Raw genomic sequence first — 18,874 nt, forward strand, 5'->3', positions numbered from 1 at the left:
CATTTGATGAATGGGTAAACAAATTATGGTATTCATATAATGGAACATTTGGCCATAAAAAGGAATGAAGTACTTTAATGTGATATAACATAGATGAATCTTGCCAGGGGATGGTGGGGAGTGAAGAATTGGGAGTTACTGATAACAAGTACATGGTTTCTCTTTGGGGCGATGGAAATGTTCTGGAATTTGATAGTAGTGATGAACGTACAACATTGTGAACACACTAAAAACCACTGAGTCGTACACTTTGAAATGGCAGATTTTATGTTGTGTGAATTATAGCTTGACAATAAAAATTACAAAAAATACATGGATAAACCTTGAAATCATTATGCTAAGTGAAAGAAACCAGACTCAAAATGCCATATATAGGGTACACCTGTTTATATGAAATGTCCAGCATAGGCAAATCCATACAGACAGAAAGTAGATTAGTGATTACCAGGGGCTGGGTATTGGTGAGGGGTGTGGATGAATGGGTAGTGACTGATAATGTGTATGAAGATTCATTGGAGGGGTGAAAAAATGTTTTAAAATGGATTGTGGTGATGGCTGCACAACTCCGAATATATGAAAAAGGATTGAATTGTAGAGTTTAAAAGATCAATTAATTGCATGTTAATTATATCTCAATAAAACTGTTACAGAAGGACTATTATATCTATGTGAGAAGTAGACAGTTATGTGGTACTCATAGATAATAACATTATTTAATAAATCTGTATATCTTATCTACAAAAAAAGATGCTAATGTGAAAGTCAAGTTCAAGGTCACCCAAACATGACAATCCTGAGTGTTCTAGCTAGAAAGTAATGTGGAGGACACCAAACGTACAATTTCCTGCTGAGTCAAAGGGTTCCCACAGCTAAAATTGGCTTTGGATGGATGAAGACACACTGGAATTTCATTTGGTTGAGTGATAAACAGCCACCATATTGCTAAAAACTGAAACCAAACATCCTTGCTGTTGGTGCCACCGGATCCCTCTCTCCCCCTTTTTTCCAACCTCAGCTTCTTTAAGGAAAAGATGATTTGCAGTAGGGCTGAGGTCTCCCTGTCCCCAAGGAGTACCAAAGGTTGTATACTCACCAGTCTGAGAATGCTGGGGAACTTCCGCACGGGGAAGGACTTAAACTTGTATAATTCCATTGAATACAAGCATGCAAGACACCACCTTACCAAATCCTGTGGAGGGAGAGGGGACCTGAATTCAACTTGTAGGTTTTGAGCAAGGTTGGTGGGAAAGAAAAACTAACATGGCCTTGTTGGTAAAACCATTTGGGCCAATTCAATGTAATGCTGTTATTGTTTCTACACCTGAATGTGTGGGAGGAATTGATATCTTACGCGCTTTTACTTCTCTGTCCTATAAATGCCAGAGGGGATTATTCCAATCAGGAAGAGTTACATGTATAGAGAGGTACTGGTGCCTTTGGGGTCCCTTAACTCTAAAGTCCACTTGAACTATAAGTCTGTATGACTTAGGATTTTGCCAATTGGAGCCTCTGGCAAAGGGAGCCAGCCTCAGTCTGGGGGTGCATCATGGGAGTTTGGACTCATTGACTACCTTTTGAAAAGCAGCTATGAGCTTGCTATTGGGCTCTTGTAGAAACTGAACCCTTAACTTATGGAGATTTTGATATTCTATAGACTGATATTTCTATTTGTGGTGAATCAATTTACACTCTCTGAGTGACAAGGTAAGAGGGGTGCAAGATTTTCTTTTCCATTGAAAATGTTATATTCGAGAATGTAGAGGGACCAGCCCCAGCAGTTTTACATGGAAAAGTGACAGTTGTTTCATTTGGAGGAAACTTCACCTTCCCCTACTCCACTGCCTATAGGAAAACCACTGGCTCAATAGGGCCCTCAATTCACAGAGGTTCTCCTAAATGCTTGCGCCTGGTTAACTGATGATTTAGTGGTGCTGAAACCTGATGATGTGTACCGTCTCGACTGAGTGGGCAGAATAAAAGGTTGTGATTACAACTCTAGCCAATATCCACCTTCATGAACTTTGTCATATTCTTATTGACTTTTGAGCTATTTCCAGTGATTCAGTCTGCTCCTTGGAAAAATCAGAGACTGGCAGATTAAAGATACTCTTTGGAGAATAGTAAAATAGTGTTTGGAATTGCTGATTGAACCGTCTGTGTCACTGAGGCACATGTTCATAGGAAGGGCCTGTTGTGTGATGAGACTGACTGTAATGAAGCTGTTAGTGGAACATTCACTACAGAGACTGGCACATGGCTGCCTGGGTCCATCATCAGACTGGACACGGCCAGACATCAACTATCATAGACTGGGCACAAAGGACTCTGTGTTGCTGATGCCAGTCCAGCGAGTTGATGCTGGCTACACCATTATGGCTTTAGAAACGAATCATGTTTTCAGCTTTCCAGATCATTTTCAGACTTAAAATGTGATTCAGAGGTTTACTTTTTACTACAACAACCACTCAACAACAGGCTGAGAATCAACATATTTGATGAGCCTTCATGTTCCTTATCATCTGCAGGCATCTGGTATCATTGAGCTTGGAATGGCCTCTTCAAAAACCAACTCAAGGAGATTTCTGACTCTCTCTAACCTGCTCCATACCCTAGTAAGTCAGTTTGGTCATTGAATGCAGCTCTACCCAGAGAGGAATCATCTTCTCTCACCTGCTTCCTGGGTAGTGATCAGGATGAAAGGAGTAGGGTTTTATAAAACTCTATTTTGAAACCTTGGGATTCCTCCCCCACCATTCTTGGATATGATGTTTTTTTTTCCTTTTCCCTGAAGACAACCCCACACCAACGCAGCTGACATGCCCTCTGAATGATACTTCCGCCAAAAGGGGACATAGGAGAGTCAAACTTAGTTCTAGTTCAGGCCCTTGAGTTCTGTTGTTTGATCGACAGAGTCCAAGATCATAAAAATAATGTCTTGGTTGGATATACTGCTTGCAGTCCTCCTGTGGAGGCCCATGTGGTACAAAGTTGGAAGCCACAATGGATCTCTGAATGGTTTATACAAATTATTTTTTCCCTCTTGCACTGGGCTCTCCTAGATAAAAATTCTGAGGTTGTTTAAGAGACAGGCCACATTTTGTGCAATGGGATAAAAACAACCATCTCAGCAGCCGGGGAGGCAATACTTTAGGACCTGGGAGCTGTGGCAAGGGGATGGTGGTTTTTCCAAAAATAGGGTGACTTGTATCTTGAAGGTAATTGTAGGAGATCTTCAAGTGCTTAAAGAAAAGGCAATAGTATATCATGTAGCCCTCAGATGGCTGCAAGATCACTCCAAATAAGGCCATCCTTGGATATTTGTAGGAACTTCCTGGAGAGATAACTGACTCATTATTTACGCTCACCCCATAGACAGTTACACATATGATGGACAGGTGTCCACACAGTGTCATTTAATATAAGAGTTGGTAAAAATTTTGACCCTGACATTGATACCAACTTTGCCCTCGAAGGTAATCTGTTTAACCCCAGGTCACTGGAAAAGGTTGTTGTGGCTGAAAATATTGCCCTAGATATCCTCCTTACTGGAAAAGGCACAGAGCCTGTGTAAATGCTAATATATCCTGTTGTACCTGGATTAATGTCTCAGGTGAAGTGGGAAAGTCAACACAGAAATTTAGAGAAAGACACTTGACTTTCTGAAGTAGATCCTGATGGCATATGCGGTTTGTTCAGCTGGATCAGGGAACCAGGAATGGATGGTCAGGTTACTACTGCAGGTTGGCTGCCTCCTGGGGCTTGGAGTCCTATTGGCGGTAGCCTTTATTAAATGCTGCATGAGACTAATTGAATGGATTTGGTCCTAGCCTCTGCTGGTCAGATTAATCAGAGTAAGCATTGGATTGGCATACACATGGGAAAACTTGCCAGAAACAGAATGACATAGAGATGAGTGGTGGGGGCCAATTTCCCACGGTATCTTGCATCTCTGCACAACTTGTAAAGCAAGAAATTGCCTCCCTTTTTGTTCTAGATTTGCATAGCAAATATCCTTAGAGGGTAGAGATAGTGTTTCCCTCCACAGCAAAGGGCAGATATACCTACAGCCTGGAAAGGTAGAGATACTATCTTCCTCTGGAGCAAAGGGCAGGCATGCTTTCTGACCATTACAAAAGATTCCAGTTCCACAAGTTCAGGGTTCCTTTCTTGGAATGCAACCTACTGCATGTGATGGTTTGATATGGCCCTCTTTGTGTTGCTAGATTGGAGAATCAGCATAAATGCTAATACTCTGGCACACGCTGTTGCTGTGAGTAATGTGTTCTGCATGTGATGGTTTGATATGGTCCTCTGTGTGTTGCTAGACTGGGGAATCAGCGTAAATGCTAATACTCTGACACGTGCTATTGCTGTGAGTAATGTAGTTTTTGTGTGTCTGACATAGGAGTCTTGTGCTTTTTATCAGCATCCATGAAACTGTGGCAGGCTCACTTGTTAGCTTGCAAGCAGAGAAAAATTTCACAGTTCTTGATATTGTTCAGGGAAGTTACATGCCTATACTAGAAATAACACTGCTCATACTAAAGATCGTGTAAGCTGCTGAGACCTTATCTCTTTCTGGGTTTGGAGGAAAAGGAGCTTTTGGGGCAATGTACAGTAAATCCATAAGGAAAACAGGAAGTCCACCGTCTATATCAGGCTGTTACTAACAGACCAACATTAGGTGACAATAGGGAGCTTGTGAAGATCTTTATGTCAGAAAAAGTATGATGAAAGCAGTCTGTCAGGTACATTAATCTGATACTGTCTCATAAAATGGACTATGAATCAATGAAATTAATTTAAATCAGCTAACATATTGAACACCTACTAGGTACAAAGCCACTATACTGGGTTCTTCAGGTGATACAGAGATGAATAAAATGAGAAATGGAACAACTGATAATTTGGTTGGAAAAAATTGTATAAAATCATGATGCTTGTTTGAATAAAGTAAGTGAAATAAATTGTATAAATGCAATATTAAGGGGCAAAAATAATTAGGGATTAGAAATCCCGGAGGAAGGGGAAGGAAGGTAGGAGAATTTGCTTTGTTTTACCATGGCTTATATAAATGAGTTCCATATTCTAGTTAGTCTGCAAGTTTCTAATGGATATTTAGTGACTGGACCACTCCTTAAAGAAGACCAGAGCAAGGACCTGAGAAAACATTAATTACAGGATCTATTCGACATCACCAAGGCTTTGTGCCACTGACCTAGATTTACCCACCTTAGGTTTTAGAGTTGGGATCACTCATCTTTCACTGAGGAAAATATTATTGGAGATGAGGAGAGAGCAGAAGACGGTGGATTTAAGGAAAAGAGGAGATACATAGAGAAAACCATTTTTGGTTGGGTGCAGTGCTCACGCCTATAATCCCAGCACTTTGGGAGGCTGAGGCAGGTGGATCACGAGGTCAGGAGTTCGAGACTAGCCTAGCCAACATGAAACCTAGTCTCTACTAAAAATACAGGAATTAGCTGGGCATGGTGGCGTGCACCTGTAATCCCAACTACTTAGGAGGCTGAGGCAGGAGAATTCCTTGAACCTGGGAGGCGGAGGTTGCAGTGAGCCAAGACCATGCCACTGCACTCCAGCCTGGGCAACAGAGAAAGACTCCATCTCAAAAAAAAAAAAAAAGAAATAAAATAAAAGAATTCCTTATTTTCTTATGTTGGATCTTCTGTGCTTAAAATTAAGAAAGACCCAAACGTTAGATTGCTGCTTACATCTCTGTGGTTGCTTATAGCAACACAAAGGTATCTCAGAATAATTCTTTCACTGGCATACGCCATGATGGCTTTCTCCTCAAGCACTTGTACACATGGGATGTGCAAAGTAAGCCGGTGATAAAGTAACTTTTTAAAAGTTTATATTTTTGAATAAAACACTTGATGAGGGAGCTTTATCTGCTAGCAATGTTTAAACTCACAATTTACAGTTTTATTCTAGCAATAAACTCCTTTGGGACCACTTATAGGGTGATTGTAAGGATTAACCAGAGTCATTATATGTGAAAACAACTTGGTTAACAATAAAATGGTAGGCAAATTTAAAAATTTATTTACTTATGCACCCTAAGTCTTGCTCCAGAAAGAAGGGAAGACCTATTATTTATACTTCTATTAGTAGCTGGTCATTGCCTTTTGGGTAGGAGTGAAACAACTCAAAATACTATCTTTAAACATTTGTTCTGACTGTACTTTCTCTTCTCAGAGTTCCCACACCAGAAAACTCCTGCCTTTGGAGTGCAGGTAGGCCTTTAGAAAGACAAGAAATATATACAAACTATATATATACATAAACTACATATTGCTACCTTTTTCATAACACATTTCTGCCTCTGTAGCTAGAAAAAATGAAAATTACCTTCGCAACTAACCATCGTTGAAATTATTGTATATTCTACAAGTCTTTTTTGTAAAGATCATACACATCTTTTGAGAGCCCTTTTTTTCCTATTTTTACATAATAATTCATTAAGAACATTTTCTCATGTTCATAAAATTCCTCAGAATTATACTTTTAAAATTAGAAATTACTGCATGGTGGTTCCATTTGGAGAGAGCATATTTGATTTACTTTTTGTTATTTGTTTAGGTAGTTTAAAATTTTTCACTTAATGAATTAAACATATACCTACCACATGGTATGGCCATTCTACTGCTTAGATATTTACCAAAAACAAAAGAAACATCTTCCCATACAAAATCTTGTATATGAATATTCATAGAAGATTTATTTATAATACCCCAAGCTGCAAATGACCCAAATGTCTATCAGCAGGTGAACGAATAAAACTCAGCAATATTACTCAGCAATAAAAAGCAAAAAACTACAGATACAGACGTCATAGATGCTCTCAAAATCACAGACTGAAAGAATCCACACACAAAATAACATGTGCTACATGATTTCACTAACATACAATTCTATAGAATACAAAATACAGTGGCAGTGGTTACCTATGCACAAGGGTGGAAGGAAGGGTGGATTCCAAAGGGCCAAGAGACAACTTTTGAAAGTAATGGAAATGTTCAGTATCTTGATTTTTCTGATTGTTTCATGGGTAGAAACATAAATTAAAATTCATTTAGTTTGGAATGAAATAATGTGTTGATATGTGATGATTAACAGAATTCATAAATCTATTTTTACAGCACTCGGCTTTGTTGAATATATTTTTAGAGACAATATTCCTGGAGAAAATGGTATGAACTTGGTAGGGCTTTGGGCACATATAAAGCTGGCCTTCAATAGATTTTAATATTTAGAAACCCAATAGCGATATAAGTGTATACTTGTTTTCTGGAAATTGAGAAGCTATTTGTATTTGTGTATCATTTTATAGCTAGATGAGTTAAAGTCACTTTGTAACCTTCATAATTTCTTTCGGGATAAATTAGTAGGCAGAGCAGAACCAATTCATTCCTAATTGGACAGCATTTGGCTCTAAGAATTAGTGTTAGCCAATCAAAGACAAAAGAAATGATTCACTTGCAGGACTATCTGTTATTCAACACTGGTCTAGACACACCAAATAGAATCTTCTTCAAGTTATCTAGGTTGTTATTGAACTCAAACTGTCCAACCTCATGGAACTTGAACACATTCCCATAGCCCAGGAAGCTGGTCATGGAGATCAAGACAGGAATTTCATTTGCAATCGGTCATATAATGAGTCTGAGAATCAGAATCTGAGCTAACAGCCAGCAGATGCCCACAGTCCATGAAATCCTACCTGGCCATCCCTATTGCTGACCTCACTAACCTTTAAACACTCACACCTTGGGGTTCTTCAGCAGCCAACTGAGTTTTTGTTCCTGTAGAAGATACTCGTTGCAAATAGCTGTCTGCATAATTTAGTGGAAGAAACTTCAGTGTTGGGGTGATCAGACCCAACACCAGGTCGTGAGGGTGATGAAGTCTGGCAGGGTCAAAGGAATGAGAAAAAGACAGTTTGAGAGAGAAAGTGGGTCCAGGGGGCCATTGCTAAGTATGGAGGCTGCGAAGGCCCCAAGCTCTGGAAGCCCAGACTATTTATTGGTGATCAAACAAAGAAACAGGTGGTGAGAATGTGGGGTTGAAAAGGAGTGTTGCATTAAGCACATGATTTACAGTTGTGACAGTTTAGCATATGCTCTGCTACTTGAGATAATGGAGAGCAGGTTCTTTTAACTCAAGATACCATCGATCCTGGGAGAACAAGGAACAAGCAGCCAGCAATCCTAGACAGATTCCAGAGCCATGAGCCCTGGATTCTATCCATGCCACGAGGGCTTTTATGCCCAGGGCTTAGATTATGGTGCTTCAGGGTAACCTTCCACGTTTTAGCACAGAGCTTGGTGTTCCAAAGGCCACAAGGGGTTTTAGATCCTGGACCCTGGAAATGTTCCATGACTCTTTTACATTATGTCAGACATACAAGCCCTACCTCAGCTTCTCCCAACACTCAGCTTTTCTCGCAACATTAGGTATTGGAGTTGGTTTCAAATATGTGTCTTTGTACAAGTCATTTCTCTAAGACTGATTTGGGTGACAACATTTATCTTGAGAGGTAATGAGAGGTGAAGCCAGCTGGACTTTCTGGGTTGAGTGGGGACCTGGAGAACTTTTCTGTCTAGCTAGAGGATTGTAAACGCACCAATGAGCACTCTGTGTCTAGCTAAAAGATTGTAAATGCACCAATCAGCATTTTGCTCTGTAAAATGGGCCAATCAGTACTCTGTAAAATGGACCAATCAGCGCTCTGTAAAATGGACCAATCATCAGGACACAGGCAGGGACAAATAAGGGAATAAAAGCTGGCCACCCCAGCCAGCAGCGACAACCTGCTTGGGTCCCCCTTTATTCTGTGGAAGCTTTGTTCTTTTGCTCTTCACAATAAATCTTGCTGCTGCTCACTCTTTGGGTCTGTGCCAACTCTAAGAGCTGTAACACTCACCGCGAAGGTCCATGGCTTCATTCTTGAAGTCAGCAAGACCAAGAACCCACTTGAAGGAACCAATTCTGGACACATCTTGGTGACCACAAAGGGACTATTGCCAAGTGGTGAGTACCATCGGACCCCTTTCTCTTGCTATTCTGTCCTATTTCTCCTTAGAATTCGGGGGCTAAACACTGGGCACCTTTTGGCCAGTTAAAAGCAACTAGCGTGGCCACCAGACTAAAGACACAGGTGTCAGGCTTTCTGGGAAAGGGCTCTCTAACAACCCCCAACTCTTCAGAGCTGGGAATGTTGGTTTGCCTGGAACCAGCTTCAGCTTTTCCTGTACTTCTGGACTGAGCTGAGGGTTGACAGAGAGGAAAGCCATTCAGCTGTGGGGTCCTGACAAAAAGTTGGTTGATCCTGTAACCATGAGCGGAACTCTCAATGTCACATGACCCAAGCGAGACTCACCCATCTATCCTATCTATCCTGACCCTTGCCTCCTGGGTCCTAATGCCTGTCAGACAAACTTCCTCCCGCCTCTCTTCTCTGAGGCTAGTCCTGCTGCTAAAAACCACTCCCTGTCTCTGGTGCTTTTCTAGTTTCTCCTATAAGAATGATTTCTAGTATAAATTTTGGGGCTCTCTTCCTTTCTTCAGGCACCCAGCCTCACCAATCAGAAAGACAAAATTTTTTCCCAAAGCCCCATCAGTGGGGGGGCACTATCTGGAATTTTAGGATCCTCCCTCAGACTAGCAGGCCTAACAAAGGCTATTCCCAAAACTAGGATATGGGAAGCCTCAGAAATTATATCCTTCCTATTTATATGATGAGAGGTGAGGACAAAGGCGTCACTCTTCCAACCATGGAGATCCCTTCCCTCCCTCAGGGTATGGCCCTCCAGTCCATTTTTGAGGCACATCATCTTTATAGGACAAGGGTAAGGTCCCAATACCAACAAGAGAAAACAGTTAGGACTGTAACAGGTTTTCAAGAATGCATTGGTAAGGGCCACTAAATCCGATTTTTCTTGTTCCTCTTTGTGGTCTAAGAGGAAAGGCAAGAGTGCAGGTTTTTGAGAATGCATTGGTAAGGGCCACTAAATCCAACCTTCCTCAGGCCTCTTTGTAGTCTAGGAGGAAAACTAGTGTTTCTGCTGCTGTGTTGCTGACTGCAACTATTCTGATCAGCAGGGTCCAGGGACCGTTGTGGGTAATTGAGCAAGAGGGGGATCTACTGCTGTGTCAGTGAGCACAACTATTCCAATCAGCAGTGTCCAGGGACCATTGTGGGTTCTTGGGTGGCAGGGGTTGGGGGGTGGAAAAAAACCAAAACCAAAACCAAAGAGTGGTTTTTTCTTTCAGATAGGAAACACTCAGGCATCAACAGGCTCACCCTTGGTGGCTCATTTTTTTTCTGCACTATGGCCTGGCCCCAATATTCTCTCTCTGATGGGGAGAAATGGCCACTTGAGGGAAGTATAAATTACAATACTATCCTGCAGCTTGATCTTTTCTGTAAGAGGGAAAGCAAATGGAGTGAAATACCATATGTCCAAGCTTTCCTCTCATTGAAGGAGAATCCACAACTATGCAAAGCTTGCAATTTACATCCCACAAGAGGACCTCTCAGCTTACTCTCATATCCAAGCCTTTCTATAGCTCTCCATCCTACTAATCATGAGCCTCATCTAATCTTCCCCACCCAGAAGGAAACAAGCAAGTAAATCTCCAAGGGACCACAAAAACCCCCGGGCTATCAGTTATGTCCCTTTCAAGCTGTACGGGGAGGGGAATTTGGCCCAACCCGGGTACATGTCCCCTTCTCCCTCTCTGACTTAAAGCAGGTCAAGGCAGACCAGGGGAAGTTTTCAGATGATCCTGAGAAGTATATAGATGTCCTAAAGGGTCTAGGGCAAACCTTTGACCTCACTTGGAGAGATGTCATGCTATTGTTAGATCAAACCCTGGCCTTTAATGAAAAGAATGTGGCTTTAGCTGCTGCTTGAGAGTTTGGAGATACCTGATATCTTAGTCAAGTAAATGATAGAATGACAGCCTAAGAAAGGGACAAATTCCCTATCGGTCAGCAAGCCATCCCCAGTATGGATACCCACTGGGACCTTGACTCAGATCATGGGGACTGGAGTCACAAACATCTGTTGACCTGTGTTCTAGAAGGACTAAGGAGAATTAGGAAAAAGCCCATGAATTATACAATGATGTCTACCATAACTCAGGGAAAGGAAGAAAATCCCACCTTCCTTGAGCGGCTACAGGAGGCCTTAAGAAAATATAGTCCCCTGTCACCCCACTCACTCAAGGGTCAATTGATCTTGAAATAGAAGTTTATTACCCAATCAGCCACAGATATCAGGAGAAAGCTCCAAAAGCAAGCCCTAGGCCCTGAATAAAATGTGGAGGTGTTATTAAACCTGGCAACCTTGGTGTTCTATAATAGGGACCAAGAGGAACAGGCCATAAAGGAAAAGCAAGATCAGAGAAAGGTTGCAGCCTTAGTCATGGCCCTCAGACAAACCAACCTTGGTGGTTCAGAGAAGACAGAAAATGGAGCAGGCCAATCACCCAGTAAGGCTTATCAATGTGGTTTGCAAGGACACTTTAAAAAAGATTGTCCAACGAGAAACAAGCTGCCCCCTCACCAATGTCCACTATGCAGAGGCAATCACTGGAAGGTGCACTGCCCCAGAGGACAAAGGTTCTCTGGACCAGAAGCCCCCAACAGATGATCCAACAGGGTGCCCATGGCAAGTGCCAGCTCATGTCATCACCCTCACTGAGACCCGGGTATGTTTAACCATTGAGGGCCAGGAAATTGACTTCCTCCTGGACACTGGTGTGGCTTTCTCAGTGTTAATCTCCTGTCCCAGAGAGCTGTCCTCACCATTACCATCTGAGGAATCCTAGGGACAGCTTGTAACCAGGTATTTCTCCCACCTCCTCAGTTGTAATTGGGAGAATTTGCTCTTTTCACATGCCTTTCTTGTTATACCTGAAAGTCCCACACCCTTATTAGGGAGAGACATATTAGACAAAGCTGCAGCCATTGTCTACATGAATATGGGGAACAAGTTACCCATTTTTTGTCCCCTGCTTGAGGAGGGAATCAACCCTGAAGTCTGGACATTGGAAGGACAATTCAGAAGGGCAAAAATGCCTGCCCAGTCCAAATCAGGCTAAAAGACCCCACCACTTTTCCTTATCAAAGGCAATATCCCTTAAGGCCTCAAGCTCATAAAGGATTACAGGATATTATTAGACATTTAAAAGCTCGAGGCTTAGTAAGAAAATGCAGCAGTCTCTGCAACACCCGAATTCTAGGAGTACAAAAACCGAATGGTCAGTGGAGACTAGTGCAAGATCTTAGACCCATCAAAGAGGCAGTAATTCCTTTATATCCAGTTGTACCAAACCCCTATACCCTGATCTCTCAAATACCAGAGAAAGCAGAATGGTTCATGGCTCTGGACCTCAAGGATGCCTTCTTCTGTATCTCCCTGCAGTCTGACTCCCAGTTTCTTTTTGCCTTTGAGGATCCCACAAACCACACATCCCAAATTACACGGACAGTCTTGCCCCAAGGGTTTAGGGATAGCCCTCCTCTGTTTGGTCAGGCACTGGCCCAAGATCTAGGCCACTTCTCAAGTCCAGGCACTCTAGTCTTTCAGTATGTGGATGATTTAATTTTGGCTACCAGTTCAGAAGCCTCATGCCAGCAGGCTACTCTAGATCTCTTGAACTTCCTAGCTAATCAAGGGTATAAGGCATCTAAATTGAAGGCCCAGCCCTGCCTACGACAAGTCAAATATCTAGGCCTAATCTTAGCCAGAGGAACCAGGAGACCCAGAGGGCAAATACTCATCTAGTAGAATGGGAACCAGAGGTAGAAACAGCCTTCAAAACCTTAAAGCAGGCCCTACTACAAGCTCCAGCCTTAAGCCTTCACACAAGATAAAACTTCTCTTTATACATCACAGAGAGAGCAGTAATAGCTCTTGGAGTCCTTACTCAGACTTGTGGGACAACCCCATAACCAGTGGCATACCTAAGTAAGGAAATTGATGTAGTAGCAAAAGGCTGGCCCCACTGTTTACAGGTAGTTGAGGCAATAGCCATCTTAGTATCAGAGGCTATCAAAATAATACAAGGAAAGGATCTCACTGTCTGGACTACACATGATGTAAATGGCATAGTAGGTGCCAAAGGAAGTTTGTGACTATCAGACAACTGCCTGCTTAGATACCAGGAACTACTCCTTGAGGGACTGGTGCTTCAAATACACACATGTGCAGCCCTCAACCCTGCCACTTTTCTCCCACAAGATGAGGAACCAATTGAGCAAGACTGCCAATGAATTATAGTCCAGATTTATGCCACCTGAGAGGATCACTTAGAAGTCCCCTTAGCTAATCCTGACCTTAACCTATATACAGATGGAAGTTCATTTGGGGAGAATGGGATATGAGGGGCAGGTTATGCCATAGTTAGTGATGTAACAGTACTTAAAAGTAAACCTCTTCCCCCAGGAACCAGCGCCCAGTTAGCAGAACTAGTGGCACTTACCTGAGCATTAGAACTGGGAAAGGGAAAAAGAATAAATGTGTATACAGATAGCAAGTATGCTTATCTAATCCTCCATGCCCATGCTGCAATATGGAAAGAAAGGTAGTTGCTAATCTTTGGGGGAAACTCCCATTAAATACCACAAGGAAATCATGGAGTTATTGCACGCAGTGCAAAAACCCAAGGAGATGGCAGTCTTACACTGCCAAAGCCATCAAAAAGCAGCTGGCAGAGGCAGGTAAAGACCAGAAGAGAAAGGAAAAGAGAAAGAGAAAGTCAAAGAGAGAAGGAAAGAGAGAGAGGAAGAGACAGAGAGACGAAGAGGGAGTCAAAGAGAAAGGATGAGACAAAGGGAGTCAGAGAGAAAGAAAGACAGAAAGTCAAAGAGAGAAGGAAAGAGAGAGAGGAAGTCAGAGAGACTAAAAGGGAGTCAAAGAGAGAGAGAGAAAGAGACAGAAAGTCAAAGAGAGAGAGAGAAGTAGTTAAGAAAAAACAGTGTACCTTATTCCTTTAAAAGCCAGGGTAAATTTAAAACCTATAATTGATAATTGAAGGTCTTCTCCATAATCTTATAACACTCCAATACCACCTTGTTTTCAGTGTAAACAAGGGCATAGCCTGAAAGCAATGAGGCCACTGACAACCCATAGCCTTCCTATCAAAAATCCTTATCCCAGCAGGTTTCCTAACAGGGGATCTAAATCTTAATTAATTATCATACAAAGGTCTGACCAGACCTAGGAGAAATTCTCTTCAGAACAGGATGATAGATGGTTCCTCCCGATTAAGGGAAAAAGACACAAATGGATATTAAAATTGCCTAATAATTGGTCTGCTCAAACGTGCAAGCTGTTTGCACTCAGCCAAATCTTAAAGTACGTACAGAATCAGGAAGGAGCCATCTATACCAATTCTAAATTAATATGGACTGAACGAGGTCTTATTAATAGCAAAGAATAATTAAAATCCCAAACTTACAAGGTTTTCAACAAAAGTAAAGTTTGCTAAAAGTTAACAGTGTAACATGTATTATCCTAACTTCTAATCTTGTGGAAATCAGACCCTAGCAGTGCCCCTCAAAGCTCAAGTCCATCAGTGCAGGGCCGTACAACTAATACCCCTACTTATAGGGTTAGGAATGGCCACTGCTACAGGAACCAGAATAGCAGGTTTATCTACTTCATTATCCTACTACCACACACTCTCAAAGGATTTCTCAGACAGTTTGCAAGAAATAACGAAATCTGTCCTTACTCTACAATCCCAAATAGATTCTTTGGCAGCAGTGACTCTCCAAAATCACTGGGTCCTAGACCTCCTCACTGCTGAGAAAGGAGGACTCTTCACCTTCTTAGGGGAAGAGAGTTGTTTTTACACTAACCAGTCAGGGATAGTATGAGACACTGCTTGGCATTTACAGGAAAAGGCTTCTGAAATCAGACAACACCTTTCAAACTCTTATACTGACCTCTGGAGTTGGGTGACATGGCTTCTCCCCTTTCTAGGTCCTGTGGCAGCCATCTTGCTGCTACTCATCTTTGGGCCCTGTATTTTTAACCTCCTTATTAAATTTGTTTCCTCCAGGATTGAGGCCATCATGCTACAGATGGTCTTACAAATGGAACCACAAATGAGCTCAACTAACAACTTCTACCAAGGAACCCTGGACCGATGCACTGACCCTTTGTCTGGCCTAGAGAGTTCCCCTAGGTAGTTCCACTACCACGGCAGGGCCACTTCTTCACCCCTATCCAGCAGGAAGTAGCTAGAGTGGTCATTGCCCAATTCCCAACAGCAGCTGTGGGGGTCCTGTTTAGAGGGAGGATTGAGAGGTGAAGCCAGCTGGACTTCCTGGGTGAAGTGGGGACCTGGAGAACTTTTCCGTCTAGCTAGAGGATTGTAAACACACCAATCAGTGCTCTGTGTCTAGCTAAAGGATTGTAAATGGACCAATCAGCACTCTGTAAAAATGCACTAATCAGCACTCTGTGTCTAGCTAAAGGATTGTAAATATACCAATCAGCACTCTGTAAAAATGCACCAATCAGCACTCTGTGTCTAGCTAAAGGATTGTAAATGCACCAATCAGCATTTTACTCTGTAAAATGGACCAATCAGCACTCTGTAAAATGGACAAAACAGCACTCTGTAAAATGGACAAAACAGCACTCTGTAAAATGGACCAATCAGCAGGACATGGGTGGGGACAAATAAGCAAATAAAAGCTGGCCACCCCAGCCAGCAGCAGCAACCTGCTCAGGTCCCTTTCCATGCTTTGGAAGCTTTGTTCTTTTGCTCTTTACAATAAATCTTGCTGGTCCTCACTCTGGTCCATGCAACCTTTAAGAGCTGTAACACTCACTGCAAAGGTCCGTGGCTTCATTCTTGAAGTCAGCAAGACCAATAACCCACTGGAAGGAGCCAACTCTGGACACAGTAATTATGAGGATTAAATGAGATGACATATGTAAAAATCTTCCACAATGCTTGGTACAATGTTAGGTAAATATTATCTCCCTTCCCGATTGAAAAATCAAGTGAACATGTATAAGTCTTGTCTTCTAAAATAGAGTGTTACTGTATCTTATACTTATCCAATCTCTAGTTTGAAGAAAAATCTGACATCTATGCAAATGTTTTATAAAATGTAGAGTGCTATCTGTATCTAAAACACTATTGTTATCTTTCCTTTTGCACCCTGGAACACCTGGATCAAAGTTATCTCCTCAGAAACAAACAGAAAGTCTGTAGTGGTTGATCAATAAAGAGTAAAGACAGGAAGTTCTCAAAACCTTAATGCCAGAATGCCAAACTACTATATTTTATAAAAGGAAAAGTCAGCCAGGCACGGTGGCTCATGCCTATAATACCAGCCCTTTGGGAGGCCAGGGCAGGCAGATCACAAGGTATGGAGTTTGAGAGCAGCCTGGCCAACATGGTGCAACCTATCTCTACTAAAAATACAAAAATTAGCCAGGCATAGTGGCTCATGCCTGTAGTCCCAGCTACTCAGGAGACTGAGGCAGGAGAATTGCTTGAACCTGGGAGGCAGAGGTTGCTGTGAGCCGAGATCGCACCACTGCACTCCAGCCTGAGTGACGGGGTGAGACTGTCTCAAAAAATGAATAAATAAATAAATAATAAAAACAGAAAGAAAAAAGCCCTGGGCTAACGATGTCCACTGGATAATTACGGTGTTTGCCAGTGCCTGCTGTTGGCAGTGGTTTGGAGTCATTGTGAAAAAAACCTGGAATGGAGCCAGGCAATTTTATTTAAGGAAGGAAGGTTGTTGGATGAAATTTATTCACAAAAGCAGTAATGGCTACGGTTTCTAACAAAAGGGAGACTTGAAGAAAACCAGGCTCACAAAAAAAGTATTTTCTTACCCTTGATAACGAGGCCTATGTTGATAGCGACTGAATTGGAAACAGCTGACCTGCTGTTAACAAAATGCTCACATAGACTGCAAAGCTGGGAAGAAAAACAGATAGATGTGCTTCCTAAGGGGCAATGAACATGCCAACACGCTCTCTTCAAACCTTATGACAGCTTGGGAAACCTCTGATGTTACCTTGTATTTTTGGAAAGTGGGAAGCCAAAGAAAAAGAAAGAAAAGAAAAGAAAAATCCTGGGAAACCATCCAAGTTTTAAAAACATCTTCTCTCTTCATGGCCCTCCTGCTCTGATTTCAACTCTCTGCAAATAAGGACAATCCATAGTTATTTTTAGATATTTAACACACCATGAGATTGGTAATTAACCAAGGCAATGCTTCTGAGAATAGTTTGTTTCTATAGAATATGATAGTAACATTTGCATGAAGGCGCTTCCCTCCTCAAAGAAAATGTTTGTTAGATCATTGTGGACTTTAATCCCAGCCAGCCACGTACAAAGTTTGTGATTATTTGTCTTGCTGTAAATTGCGTCCCTACCTTGTGTCCAGCCCAATGTGTCAGAATGAAACAGAAGGGACCAGAAAACCTGAGCAAGTGGACTGGCTAAGAGCAGGTGTTAGGCAGCACCAAATCATTGCTCTTTTGAAAATATTCTCTTGTGGAATAATAAAAAAAGATGAATTAGAGCATAAAAGAATGAGAAATACGTAAGCAAAAATGAGATAATAGTTTGTAAGCTATGCTGATAAAAGGTGAAAGAAAAATAAGATAATGTTATGGGCCATTACATGTAAAAACAGAATACAAAAGAGGGAGCTCTCCAGCAAGTAAATCATTCCCATTTTATTCTAAACAAGCATATAGGAAATAGCAAAGATGATTATCTCATGTTTAATAAGCAGCAAGCTGATTTTTTGTTTCCAGTTTCTTTGAAGATGCAATCTTTTAAAATAGTTGTTTTCCTTTTATTCCTCTGAGAGTGGGAGGTAGATTCTCCACATTCTCTGCCGAAGCTACCCTGTTTTCTTGTAATTGCAAGATCTGCTTCAGAGGCACTAAATCCATGGGAGAGGGATGCCAGGACATTAGCACATTGTGAACATCTGACCCCGGATTGGGGGAAATGATGAAAAATTAATTGGTACAGATGTGCCCATCCTGCAGTGGACAGATGTTCACTTTACACACCATTTAGAATTCCCTGGTGTGTTTGACTATAGGTTGATGAACACAACAGCTAAATGATATAAGGAGCAACAAAAGTCCTAGAAAAAATAAAAGTTTATGCTTGAGCAGGGCAACATTGTTCTCCATCAACCAGTACTGGGATAACTGAGAGCCCTCTGTTTGGGATGGGGCAGATGTCACACTCAAACTGACTGGGAATATCCTAACTCATGTGCTGGTCTCCTCAGAAAATGAGTCACTTTTAAATGTTTAGGCAGAGTCTAGGGCAGGTGAAGGTTATTTGTTTAATTTGGTGACCACTGGCTACCATCCATGGACATTTGTCAGATGAGTGTTTTGGTCAGAGTAGGCTGTGCTTCTGCACAGTACCATACTTCCTGGATTTTTTTCAAAATGTGTAGATACCATGTAATACCCATTCCAATAAACATGTAAACAATTATGTTTTTTCTTGAATAACCTTACAGATTAATTTACAATTTCCAAGCAGAAAAAAATCTTCTGTGACAACATTTGTACCCGATTTGTTTAAACCCAACCCCACAAAAGTTTTAAAATGAGGTATAACACTGAAGATCTTTGTCATTCAATAAGTATTTGGTGAATATTTACTACATGCCAAGGAATGTATTGAGGAGAATATCGTAACACATATTATGCAACATCTAATATATAATGCATAAAATAATATATACAATATAATTATATGTTATTATCTGAACCTGTATTTGGTACATTTCCTATGTCACTAAATTCTGTATAGAGGGTGTTTGTGC

At 41.6% G+C, this 18,874-nt stretch overlaps 1 long non-coding RNA gene across 1 annotated transcript in view; it reads right to left on the reverse strand.

Annotated features, from left to right (window-relative positions):
• LOC129398609 (uncharacterized) overlaps window positions 1-18,874 on the reverse strand; it is a 140,654-nt gene that overhangs the window by 30,176 nt on the left and 91,604 nt on the right. The gene's annotated exons all lie outside the window — the stretch shown is intronic.

This window comes from Pan paniscus, chromosome 7, assembly GCF_029289425.2.
Source record: "Pan paniscus chromosome 7, NHGRI_mPanPan1-v2.0_pri, whole genome shotgun sequence".
Lineage (NCBI taxonomy): Eukaryota > Metazoa > Chordata > Mammalia > Primates > Hominidae > Pan > Pan paniscus.